The sequence below is a fragment of the Dendrobates tinctorius genome, unplaced genomic scaffold (assembly GCF_039654945.1).
Source record: "Dendrobates tinctorius isolate UK_male_01 unplaced genomic scaffold, ASM3965494v1 ptg000048l, whole genome shotgun sequence".
In the NCBI taxonomy this organism is placed as follows: domain Eukaryota; kingdom Metazoa; phylum Chordata; class Amphibia; order Anura; family Dendrobatidae; genus Dendrobates; species Dendrobates tinctorius.
The window spans coordinates 14,384,527-14,397,490 of NW_027361716.1; the positions used below are offsets into that span (position 1 = coordinate 14,384,527).

Genomic DNA, 12,964 nt, shown 5'->3' on the forward strand with positions numbered 1-12,964 from the left:
CATTAATATCTGCTCTACAAGTCACCTTTTTTAATACCCAGAAAAATGCTTAAAGTCCCCTTGTCCAGATCACTTTGAACCTAGAGATAAACACCATTCCTGACGTGTCAGACTGCAATGCATTTGCCTCTAGGAGAGCCAATGACTATGTGTGTGGACGGGGCGGTGTTGAAGTTCTTTAGTGTTGGGGACATGGCGTTAAGAGTAAATTCATCATTTTAAAGAAATACACACCAGTCTCTTACATGGCAGAGGAGCACACCCAAGCTGACACTGTCTAAAGTATCCCAAAAGGTAATGATAGCTTTTCACTTTTAGAAATCATATATTAATTAAAAAAAAACTTTTTAGACTTGTTCTTAAATTTGACTTTCAGTTCTTATGCTTTCCCTTTCTTTTTCGTTAAATTTTCACACTCATTTTTCTGCATTTAGTTTTTTTTTTTCAAGCGTTAAGGATTTAAGTATTAATTTGGTTTCTGCAAAAATGCCCATCCCAAGCTGCTCCAAACACTTGTACCATTTAGTCTGTGTTAATCATCGAGGCTTTAAACAGCTAAATGGCGACTTTATTCATTTTTATTAGGGAGTGCAAATATAGTAAAAAAAAAATAGTTTTTTAAATTTTCAATGCTTTTTTTTCCACGTTATTTGTTATTCTAGGATTCGTTTATAAATCGCGGAAGGTAAAAAATTTAGACCATTTTGAACGTTCGAAAAATAACAAATTCCACAAAAAATGTTAAGACTTCTAAAAGATGACGCTTCAATTTTTTTTCAAATTTACTAACGGAATAATATATTTAAATATTTAATGCATTTTTATCGTAGTCTTATAATTTTAAAAAACTGTATACATATAGATGTACGTCTAGAATATATATATATATATAGAAAATTAAAAAAAAAAACTTCTTTCCTTCATGCTTCATAAATTTCAGTAAAGTGTAAATCAAAAAGTTCAAGAAGATTGCAGCATGCGAAAGGTTTCCGGTATATTTGTCATTTTTCGGTTAAAGTGCCAGTGTTTTCATTCTGATGTCGGGATGTCAGGACATGATAGGTTTTTTTTTTCTCTCTTTAAATTCAATTTTCTTAAGTAAGTTTTTCAGCAGGCGAGGAGGGTGTGACCAAATCCCGGTAACTCAACTCCCCGTCCCCCTAGCCGCTGCAAATCACTAATTATAAGGTCTTTCCGAAAAAAAGATCAAATCACATGGGGGTAAAGGTAAAGGATTCTCAGTTCTCACAACTATTTGCAGCACATTCTTCCATCACACAAGAAAAGAATGAACACGACTGAGACCTGGACGTGGATTATATTCCATAGCATTCTCAGGGTTTCACCTTTTGGATTTTTAGTCTCTAGTTTTGGTAAATTTCTAAAATCTTTAAGTTGTAAATTCTCTGGAGGAAAACTCCGATAAGGCGTAGGATATCTCAGCAAACAGGCAAAGCAAATACAGCCGATAGCCCGGGATTAGCGCCATTTACACAAGTATTAAGAGGAAAAAAATTACCTGTTGCAGCTTCCAATGAGCAGCTCACATGGTCTGTGGTGATAATTCTGCCACTTGGGCTTCTTCCTGATAGTTAAGAACTGGCAGATCTGATCTTCAGTTGTTACATGAGAATCTGCCACTCAGTTTAAATGTCAATGACAGGAAAAAGCCCGGCTGTGCGACTGCTCTCTAACTTTCCCTTAATATCAATGCCAGCTGGGTCCTGATTGGCTGAGACAGGCTGGTGACATCACAGGGGCGAGCAGTACTCTCCATACTACCCTGGTAATAAGGACAGAGGGGGCACCGGCCGGGCTCATCTGTAGGACTGTGATTATCAGTCACTAATAGACGTCATGTGATCTATAAATCTGGGTATATTTATACATCTAATGCATCAAGGAGGATAGAAAACAGCGAATCATGAATTCAAAATTAGAATAAAAAAACAAATACAAATAATAGATAATTTAGCAATAAATGTGTAAATATTAATGTAATATTGTTAAATGCTTTAATGTTTTAATTCTATTTACATATATTTTACATAGTATCTAACTATAATCTATCTATTATCTATGTATCTATTATCTATCTATCATCTATCTATCTCTCTATCTATCTATTATCTATCTATCTATCTATCTATCTATCTATCCCATATCTATCTATCTATCTATCTATCCCATATCTATCTATCTATCTATCTATCTATCCCATATCTATCTATCTATTATCTATCTATTATCTAGGGATAGATGAGATAGAGGGATAGATCTATCATCTATCTATCTCTCTATCTATCTATTATCTATCTATCTATCCCATATCTATCTATCTATCTATCCCATATCTATCTATTATCTATCTATCCATCTATTATCTATCTATTATCTATCTATCTATCTATCATCTCTCTATCTATTATCTATCTATCTATCCCATATCTATCTATCTATCTATCCCATATCTATCTATCTATCTATCTATCTATCCCATATCTATCTATCTATCTATCTATCTATCTATCTATCCCATATCTATCTATTATCTATCTATCCATCTATTATCTATCTATCTATTATCTATCTATCTATTATCTATCTATCTATCTATCCCATATCTATCTATCTATCTATCTATCCCATATCTATCTATCTATCTATCTATCCCATATCTATCTATTATCTATCTATCTAACCACCGATCGACCAAACCGCTGCACGACCAGCTCTACCCTCGCCTACTGTATTATCACCCATCCCTTATAGATTGTGAGCCCTCGCGGGCAGGGTCCTCTCTCCTCCTCTACCAGTTGTGACTTGTATTGTTTAAGATTACACTAATTGTATGTATTATGTATACCACTCCTCACATGTAAAGTGCCATGGAATAAATGGTGCTATAATAATAAATAATAATAATAATCTATCTATTATCTATCTTCTATCTATCTATCTAGAGTCGAAGAAAAATGATACAGCCCTCCATATAGCAAAAAATAAGGTGCTCTTTATTGGCCCATGTAGCAACGTTTCGGTCCTGAGCGCAGACCTTTCTCAAGCTTGAAACATTGCTACATGGGCCAATAAAGAGCACCTTATGTTTTGCTATATGGAGGGCTGTATCATTTTTCTTGGACTAATTGTAAGGTTTGGTATTTGCCTATGCTCCCAGCTTTTTAGTGCTGTGCATATTTTTTTTGTGTTATCTATCTATCTATCTACGTATTATCTATCTATCTATATATTACTGTATCTATCTATTATCTTCTATCTATCTTTGTCTTTCTTTATCACAAAGTGATAAATGATTAATGTGTCTACCATCCCTAAATTATTTTTGCCAACAAGTAATACATGTCAGTGTGCAAATATCTGGTAATTTTTTTTTATGTATCTATCTATCTATCTATCTATCTATCTATCTATCTATCTATCTATTATCTACAGTTGTGGCCAAAAGTATTGACACCCCTGCAATTCTGTCAGATAATACTCAGTTTCTTCCTGAAAATGATTGCAAACACAAATTCTTTGTTATTATTATCTTCATTTAATTTGTCTTAAATGAAAAAACACAAAAAGAATTGTCCTAAAGCCAAATTGGATATAATTCCACACCAAACATAAAAAAGAGGGTGGACAAAAGTATTGGCACTGTTCAAAAAATCATGTGATGCGTCTCTAATTTGTGTAATTAACAGCACCTGTAACTTACCTGTGGCACCTAACAGGTGTTGGCAATAACTAAATCACACTTGCAGCCAGTTGACATGGATTAAAGTTGACTCAACCTCTGTCCTGTGTCCTTGTGTGTACCAACATTGAGCATGGAGAAAAGAAAGAAGACCAAAGAAAGACCAAAAAAAGAGGCATTCAAACAAAAAAAACACCGTCCCTAAACATGGCGGAGGTTCCCTGATGTTTTGGGGTTGCTTTGCTGCCTCTGGCACTGGACTGCTTCACCGTGTGCATGGCATTATGAAGTCTGAAGACTACCAACAAATTTTGCAGCATAATGTAGGGCCCAGTGTGAGAAAGCAGGGTCTCCCTCAGAGGTCATGGGTCTTCCAGCAGGACAATGACCCAAAACACACTTCAAAAAGCACTAGAAAATGGTTTGAGAGAAAGCACTGGAGACTTCTAAGGTGGCCAGCAATGAGTCCAGACCTGAATCCCATAGAACACCTGTGGAGAGATCTAAAAATGGCAGTTTGGAGAAGGCACCCTTCAAATATCAGGGACCTGGAGTAGTTTGCCAAAGAAGAATGGTCTAAAATTCCAGCAGAGCATTGTAAGAAACTCATTGATGGTTACCGGAAGCGGTTGGTCGCAGTTATTTTGGCTAAAGGTTGTGCAACCAAGTATTAGGCTGAGGGTGCCAATACCTTTGTCTGGCTCATTTTTGGAGTTTTGTGTGAAATGATCAATGTTTTTCTTTTTGCTTCATTCTCTTTTGTGCTTTTTCATTTAAGACAAATTAAATGAAGATAATAATACCAAAGAATTTGTGTTTGCAATCATTTTCAGGAAGAAACTAAGTATTATCTGACAGAATGGCAGGGGTGTCAATACTTTTGGCCACAACTGTATCTATATATCATCTATAGATCTAACTGTCTATATATCTATTATCTATCTTCTATTGATCTATTATCTATCTATGATCTATCTATCTATCTATTTTTTATCTATCTTCTATCTATCTATTATCTATCTATCTATTTATCTATATATCTATCTATTCTCTATCTGTCTATTATCTATCTATATATTATCTATTTATTATCTATCTATTATCTGTCTATCTATTATATACAGATCTATTTATTATCTATATATTATCTATCTACAGTATATATTATCTATAGATCTATCTATTTCTATATCTATCTATCTCATATCTATCTATTATCTATCTATCTATTATCTATCTATCTGTATCTATCTATGCACAGTAGTAGGCTGGTAATTCCCCCCGGTATATTTACCCCCTTATATACTTTTCTTTTTGTACGTTTCTTGGTGCTGTATACATGCCTGCATCTTCATACAGATATTTGCCTCTTTATACACACAGGAATCTTCTTGATGTCTGTTCATCACTGAATGGAACGTATACTGCTCTCTTTAGTAGAATGCTCCTCACAGTAATGGCTCTCCTACACATGTAGATTGAGGTTATTCCTGTGCATATTTACAGGTCACTATTGTCATTTTATCACATATAATCCAATGTGCAGGCTTTGACATTTCATATCCCATTGCAGTGTTATCTGTGGTATTACATGGGACTGCAGGTAAATTAACTCATTATACTGATTTAAAATAGTGGTTGTGCTGTATGTTAGAGTTAAATGACAAAATCATTCTTGCTATCTCTGTACATGACTGCGTTATACACACATGTGCCCACATGTTGCACGCCCCCTGACGAAGCCTCCGGGTGAAACGCGCATTGGGACAGGTGGACCAGGACGCGTGGACCAGACCCCTATTCACTGACATTCTATCTTTTGGTTAAGTACTTACCTTATGCTCTTTTTCTCTAAACTATTTAGTACCAGTCATGACACTTGTTAGTTGCCTTGAGAAATTTTGCAGATGGGATTCTTTGTCCTATTTGGAATCTGTCGTGTTACTTTACAGCTCTTACTTTGTACATGTCACCGGAGCCCCTTCTAGCAGCATTCTGCTTTGGTATATGTGTGTGTATTGTACTTAATCTTTTTTAAGTCTATTTAATAAATTGTTAGTTGTTATGAGACCTTTGTGTGCTCTCGTTTTCCTATGTTGGTTGGTAGATTAGTTTCAGAGTGGGTCTCTCTAATATGTTCCTGTTGTTTGCTCAGTCTTTTGTGTTGGTATTCATCACACATGTTGCGGTAGTATTTGCAGCAAGTGTTCACATCTGCAGCTATTTGTGTCAAGTCAGCTAATTACTCTCTACACAGACCTGACCCCACAGCCCATTGTGACACTTACCTGTAGCCTACATGATCTGCTGCTGGCCTGTTATCTATCTATCTATCTATCTATTATCTATCATCTATCATCTATCTATCTATTATCTATCTATCTATCTAGCTATCTATCTATCTATTATCTATCATCTATCTATCTAACATCTATCTATCTATCTATCTCTCTCTCTCAATCCATCTATCCCTGTGTTGACCAGGGTTCTCTGTTGTTTGCTCACATTACATAGTGGAGGTACTACACTTCTCCAGCAGGTTTCTCAGGAAACTGGTGGCTAATATTTCACTGGCTTAAAAGTGGTAGCCTGGGAAAGAGCTGTCGCGAAGGTGTTTTACTGATTATTTGGAGTTGTTGCCATTAAGGGACTCCGAATCCGTGCAACCCAGCAGGGTTCTTTGAGGAAGCATTGGAAACACCACGGCTCCCGCCTGCTTATCTGTCTGTCAATAATAGGAGATGGATCCTGAGCCTGGACCAGGTGCTCTTACCACCCCCTATCCAAACTGCACTGCTCTCCAGAAATCAATGAGGCATAAAGAGAAGTCTGCCTGGCCTGACTACATGGAGTGCACATACTGCCAGGCACACCCCAAGCCGGCACACACAAAGACACAGTGTACACACTTGTCAGACACACATACTGTGTAAAACAGCATCTATACCTCTATACACACATACACATACAGTGGGGAAAAAAGTATTTAGTCAGTCAGCAATAGTGCAAGTTCCACCACTTAAAAAGATGAGAGGCGTCTGTAATTTACATCATAGGTAGACCTCAACTATGGGAGACAAATTGAGAAAAAAAAATCCAGAAAATCACATTGTCTGTTTTTTTTTCATTTTATTTGCATATTATGGTGGAAAATAAGTATTTGGTCAGAAACAAGCAATCAAGATTTCTGGCTCTCACAGACCTGTAACTTCTTCTTTAAGAGTCTCCTCTTTCCTCCACTCATTACCTGTAGTAATGGCACCTGTTTAAACTTGTTATCAGTATAAAAAGACACCTGTGCACACCCTCAAACAGTCTGACTCCAAACTCCACTATGGTGAAGACCAAAGAGCTGTCAAAGGACACTAGAAACAAAATTGTAGCCCTGCACCAGGCTGGGAAGACTGAATCTGCAATAGCCAACCAGCTTGGAGTGAAGAAATCAACTGTGGGAGCAATAATTAGAAAATGGAAGACATACAAGACCACTGATAATCTCCCTCGATCTGGTGCTCCACGCAAAATCCCACCCCGTGGGGTCAGAATGATCACAAGAATGGTGAGCAAAAATCCCAGAACCACGCGGGGGGACCTAGTGAATGAACTGCAGAGAGCTGGGACCAATGTAACAAGGCCTACCATAAGTAACACACTACGCCACCATGGACTCAGATCCTGCAGTGCCAGACGTGTCCCACTGCTTAAGCCTGTACATGTCCGGGCCCGTCTGAAGTTTGCTAGAGAGCATTTGGATGATCCAGAGGAGTTTTGGGAGAATGTCCTATGGTCTGATGAAACCAAACTGGAACTGTTTGGTAGAAACACAACTTGTCGTGTTTGGAGGAAAAAGAATACTGAGTTGCATCCATCAAACACCATACCTACTGTAAAGCATGGTGGTGGAAACATCATGCTTTGGGGCTGTTTCTCTGCAAAGGGGCCAGGACGACTGATCCGGGTACATGAAAGAATGAATGGGGCCATGTATCGTGAGATTTTGAGTGCAAACCTCCTTCCATCAGCAAGGGCATTGAAGATGAAACGTGGCTGGGTCTTTCAACATGACAATGATCCAAAGCACACCGCCAGGGCAACGAAGGAGTGGCTTCGTAAGAAGCATTTCAAGGTCCTGGCTTGGCCTAGCCAGTCTCCAGATCTCAACCCTATAGAAAACCTTTGGAGGGAGTTGAAAGTCCGTGTTGCCAAGCGAAAAGCCAAAAACATCACTGCTCTAGAGGAGATCTGCATGGAGGAATGGGCCAACATACCAACAACAGTGTGTGGCAACCTTGTGAAGACTTACAGAAAACGTTTGACCTCTGTCATTGCCAACAAAGGATATATCACAAAGTATTGAGATGAAATTTTGTTTCTGACCAAATACTTATTTTCCACCATAATATGCAAATAAAATGAAAAAAAAACAGACAATGTGATTTTCTGGATTTTTTTTTCTCAGTTTGTCTCCCATAGTTGAGGTCTACCTATGATGTAAATTACAGATGCCTCTCATCTTTTTAAGTGGTGGAACTTGCACTATTGCTGACTGACTAAATACTTTTTTTCCCCACTGTAGATACATACACCCATGATATACAGCTGTGGCCAAAAGTGTTAACACCCCTGCAATTCTGTCAGATAATACTCAGTTTCTTCCTGAAAATGATTGCAATCACAAATTCTTTGGTATTATTAGCTTCATTTAATTGGAGAAGGCACCCTTCTAATATCAGGGACCTGGAGCAGTTTGCCAAAGAAGAATGGTCTAAAATTCCAGCAGAGCATTGTAAGAAACTCATTGATGGTTACCGGAAGCGGTCGGTCGCAGTTATTTTGGCTAAAGGTTGTGCAACCAAGTATTAGGCTGAGGGTGCTAATACTTTTGTCTGGCCCATTTTTGGAGTTTTGTGTGAAATGATCAATGTTTTGCTTCATTCTCTTTTGTGTTTTTCATTTAAGACAAATAAAATGAAGATAATAATACCAAAGAATTTGTGTTTGCAATCATTTTCAGGAAGAAACTGAGTATTATCTGATAGAATGGCAGGGGTGTCAATACTTTTGGCCACAACTGTATGTATATCACCAGTCCCAGGCCAGGAATACACACATAAACCTCTGATCCGTCAGGGGTGTCAATACTTTAGGCCACAACTGTATAACTTTGTATATAAACTTACTACCATTACAGAAAACCAGAAGCCACCAGAAATTGGACTATCTGGACAACTGACAAGTCACACAACTATCTCTTCTAGTATGAGCAGTCTAAGCAGCGCTTCCCTTACCCTGTGGTTGGTTTGCTGCCTCTGCGTTCTACATTTTTTAATACACTGCGCAAAGCAAAGTGGCTTGTGGCCGCAATCTGACACTTACATACACACATGGACAAAATTGTTGGTACCCCTCGTTTAATGACAGAAAAACCCACAATGGTCACAGACATAACTTGAATCTGACAAAAGTAATAATAATTAAAAAATATATGAAAATGAACAAATGAAAGTCAGACATTGCTTTTCAACCATGCTTCCACAGAATTTAAAAAAAATAAAACTCATGAAATAGGCCTGGACAGAAATGATGGTACCCCTGATAATAATGTGACAAAAGGGACATGTTAAATCAGGGTGTGTCCACTAATTAGCATCACAGGTGTCTACAATCTTGGAATCAGTGAGTGGGCTTGTATATATGGCTATATATACTCACTGTGCTGTTTGGTGACATGGTGTGTATCACACTCAACATGGACCAGAGGAAACAAAGAAAAGAGTTGTCTCAGGAGATTAGAAAGAAAATTATAGACAAACATGTTAAAGGTAAAAGTTATAAGACCATCTCCAAGCAGCTTGATGTTCCTGTGACTACAGTTGCACATATTATTTAGAAATTTAAGCTCCATAGGACTGTAGCCAACCTCCCTGGACGTGGCTGCAGGAGGAAAATTCATGACAAATCAAAGAGACGGATAATACAAATGGTAACAAAAGAGCCCAGAAAAACTTCTAAACAGATTAAAGGTGAACTTCCAGCTCAAGGAACATCAGTGTCAGATCGCACCATCTGTCGTTGTATGAGCCAAAGTGGACTTCATGGGAAACGACCAAGGAGGACACCATTGTTGAAAAAAAATCATAAAAAAGCCAGACTGGAATTTGCCAAACTACATGTAGACAAGCCACAAAGCTTCTGGGAGAATGTCCTATTGATAGATGAGACAAAAATGGAACTTTTTGGTAAGGCACATCAGCACTATGTTCACAGATGGAAAAATGAAGCATATCAAGAAAAGAACACTGTCCCTACTGTGAAACATGGAGGAGGCTATGTTATCTTCTGGGGCTGCTTTGCTGCATCTGGCACAGAGTGTCTAGAATCTGTGCATGGTACAATAAAATCTCAAAACTATCAAGGGATTCTAGAGTGAAATGTGCCTCCCTGTGTCAGAAAGCTGGTCTCAGTTGCAGGTTATGAGTCTTGCAACAGGATAATGACCCAAAACACACAACTAAAAACACCCAAGAATGACTAAGAGGAAAACATTTGACTATTCTAAAGTGGCCTTCTATGAGCCCTGACCTAAATCTTATTAAGCATCGTTGGAAAGAGCTAAAACATGCCGTCTGGAAAAGGCAACCTTCAAACAGGAGACAACTGGAGCAGTTTGCTTTTGAGGAATAGGCCAAAATACCTGTCGAGAGGTACAGAAGTCTCATTGACAGTTACAGGAATCGTGTGATTACAGTGATTGCCTCAAAATGTTGTGCAACAAAATATTGAGTTAAGGGTACCATCATTTCTGTCCAAGCCTATTTAATGAGTTTTATTTTTTTTTTACTTATATGGAAGCATGGCTGGAAAGCAATGTCTGACTTTTATTTGTTCATTTTCATAGATTTTTGATTTATTATTACTTTTGTCAGATTCAAGTTATTTCTGTCACCATTGTGGGTTTTTCTGTCATTAAACGAGGGGTCCACCGTTGGTCTGCAGCTCTGAACTCTTGGCTGCATCCACCAATGCTACTACCCAGACTGAATCATTCAGCATTACTGCTCATGGGCTCTCACTGTGAGAATATTAAGCCTCTTTTGCATATCCTGCCACAATTATTAGTACTCAACTGATGAAGGTCATGTAAATTGAACAAAGCGTTTTGTCGTGCCATACTGTACCACTGTCTGGGAATAAATTCACCTATATATTACTACCAAGTTGAGTGCCAGGTTCTTTGTTTAATATAACGGATCTATGGCCTGAAATAAATTAAATTCCTAATTATCAACCCTATTTATCGGCTCAACAACAGGTTCCACCCTCCCATCTTTGCATTAGAGTCCGTGCTGGTGTTGTGGTATTTCTGCTTTGTGTCAAACATGTCAGACAGGCTTACTTTCAACATTACTGAGCGGGTGCTTTTCCACTGGGTTTTGTCCCGATGTTTTGGGGAGCCTTACCCAGTGATTGTGGATCCGAAGAGGTGGAGAAGAATGTGGGTACATCCGCTTATGAGGTGATGACTGACTATAGGGCATTTCCACCGACTGTGTGCTTCTTTATGCAGCCATCCTGACAAGTTCTACCAGTATTGTCAGATGAGCATGCCCACATTTGACATTCTTCTGGAGACTGTGCACCCTGGGATCACCTTCAAGGACACCAAGATGTGCAAGTGTATTTCTGCAGAGGAGCGCCTTTTACTCACTTTACGGTATGTATTACTCCTCTATGTTGATCATGTTTTCTATTTGTGTTTTAGGGAAATACAATGATCCATTCCTTTGGTTGTAGTACTTTGTTTCCTTTTTGGCTAATATTATTTTGTTCACATTTTGCTTTTGACATTCCATGCTGTTTGTAATTGTTCCAAAGGCTTTGAATTATGTGGTATTTTGGTTAGATAGGGCTTAGTTTATACTGCCCATAACTTTTAGGAAGTCCTAAACTGTTTTTTTTTAGGCCTGGATATGTTAATCTTTTTTTTTTCTCTTCACTTATAGATTCCTATCCACTGGGCTCTCCTATGCGGCATCTAGAATTTTTAATTGGGAAATCCACCATCTCTGGCATTGTCCGTTCTGCATGCTCTGAAATATGGTCCCAACTGCATCAATCAGTAATGCCTGAGCCAAAAAAAAAGACTGGTTGCGGATAGCCCCTGGCTTTGTGGACATGTGCCAGTTTCCAAACTGCATTGGATCCCTGGATAGGAAGCACATCCATGTGCGTAAACCGCCAAACTAACTCAGGGTCCCAATATTATAATTATAAACAGTTTTTTCCTATAGTGCTGTTGGCCCTGGTCGACAGCACTTACAGGTTTATAATTGTAGATATTGGGGCGTATGGAAGAACTGGAGATACCAGTCTTCAATTCTTTCATAATGGGTCGGCGGCTGCGCAATAATGACTGACCTCCCACCCCCACGTCAGCTACAAGGGTCTGCAATGGATGTGGTGCCTTATGTGATGGTTGCTGATGAGGTCTTTCAATTAACACACCACATCATGAGGCCCTATCCAGGTAGAGCCCAGGACTACCAGCGCAGAATCTTTAATTTCCGCCTATCACACGCACAATGACTGGTGGAATGTGCCTTTGGCATTCTCTGTGCCAAATGGTGGGTCCTGCAGTCTGCCATTCAACTTAGTGAAGAAAATGTGAATGAGGTTATAAAAGCCTGTGTGATACTTCACAATTTCACCAGAATCCATGACTGTACATCAAATGATGGTGATGAAGTTGCGGTTGGAAATAATGGCAGGGCTACTACCCGTGTACTTCATCCACATCGTCAGCCCTCTGGACTTAATGTGCAGGATGTGTTTACTAATTATTTTCTTTCACCAGAGGGATATACTGCACTGCAAGAGAATGCAGTCTCTATGTTTGATTTAGTAAATTTTGTAGGCCATAAGTAAACTTATGTTAATGTTTGAAGTGTGTGTTGAGTTTGGCTTATAATGATTAAAAATTGAAAAAAAAAACCATCATCAACATGGTCACAACACTAAAAAACACTCATATTGATTGAACTTGTTTTAATCAAAACACGTTTTGGAATAACAAATAAACTATATTTGTAGCATATGGCATATGGGGCCAATAAAACTGGGCCTTCATAAAAGTAAAAAAAAAACGAAACTGACGATGCCACTTTGCCTTACAAGTTATGGTAGCTTGGGGGTGGTGATGACGGGTGGCCAGCATGCGAGGTTTGGCTACTTTGTGGTCCAAACTGACGTTGACACTGCGACATG

The 12,964-nt window shown here is 38.4% G+C and overlaps 1 protein-coding gene and 1 long non-coding RNA gene across 2 annotated transcripts in view; one reads left to right on the forward strand and one right to left on the reverse strand.

The window, feature by feature from the left end:
* Positions 1 to 1,675, reverse strand: part of PAX6 (paired box 6) — a 34,178-nt gene extending 32,503 nt beyond the window's left edge. Inside the window, exon 1 of the mRNA XM_073576311.1 lies at positions 1,520 to 1,675. The gene's annotated coding sequence lies outside the window, so the exon portion shown is untranslated. The remainder of the gene's footprint in view (positions 1 to 1,519) is intronic.
* On the forward strand, positions 250 to 12,644 carry LOC141090239 (uncharacterized). The gene is made up of 2 exons (XR_012232400.1): positions 250 to 294; positions 11,704 to 12,644. It is a non-coding gene; the product is annotated as an uncharacterized lncRNA (long non-coding RNA).
* Positions 12,645 to 12,964: the final 320 nt, after the last annotated feature.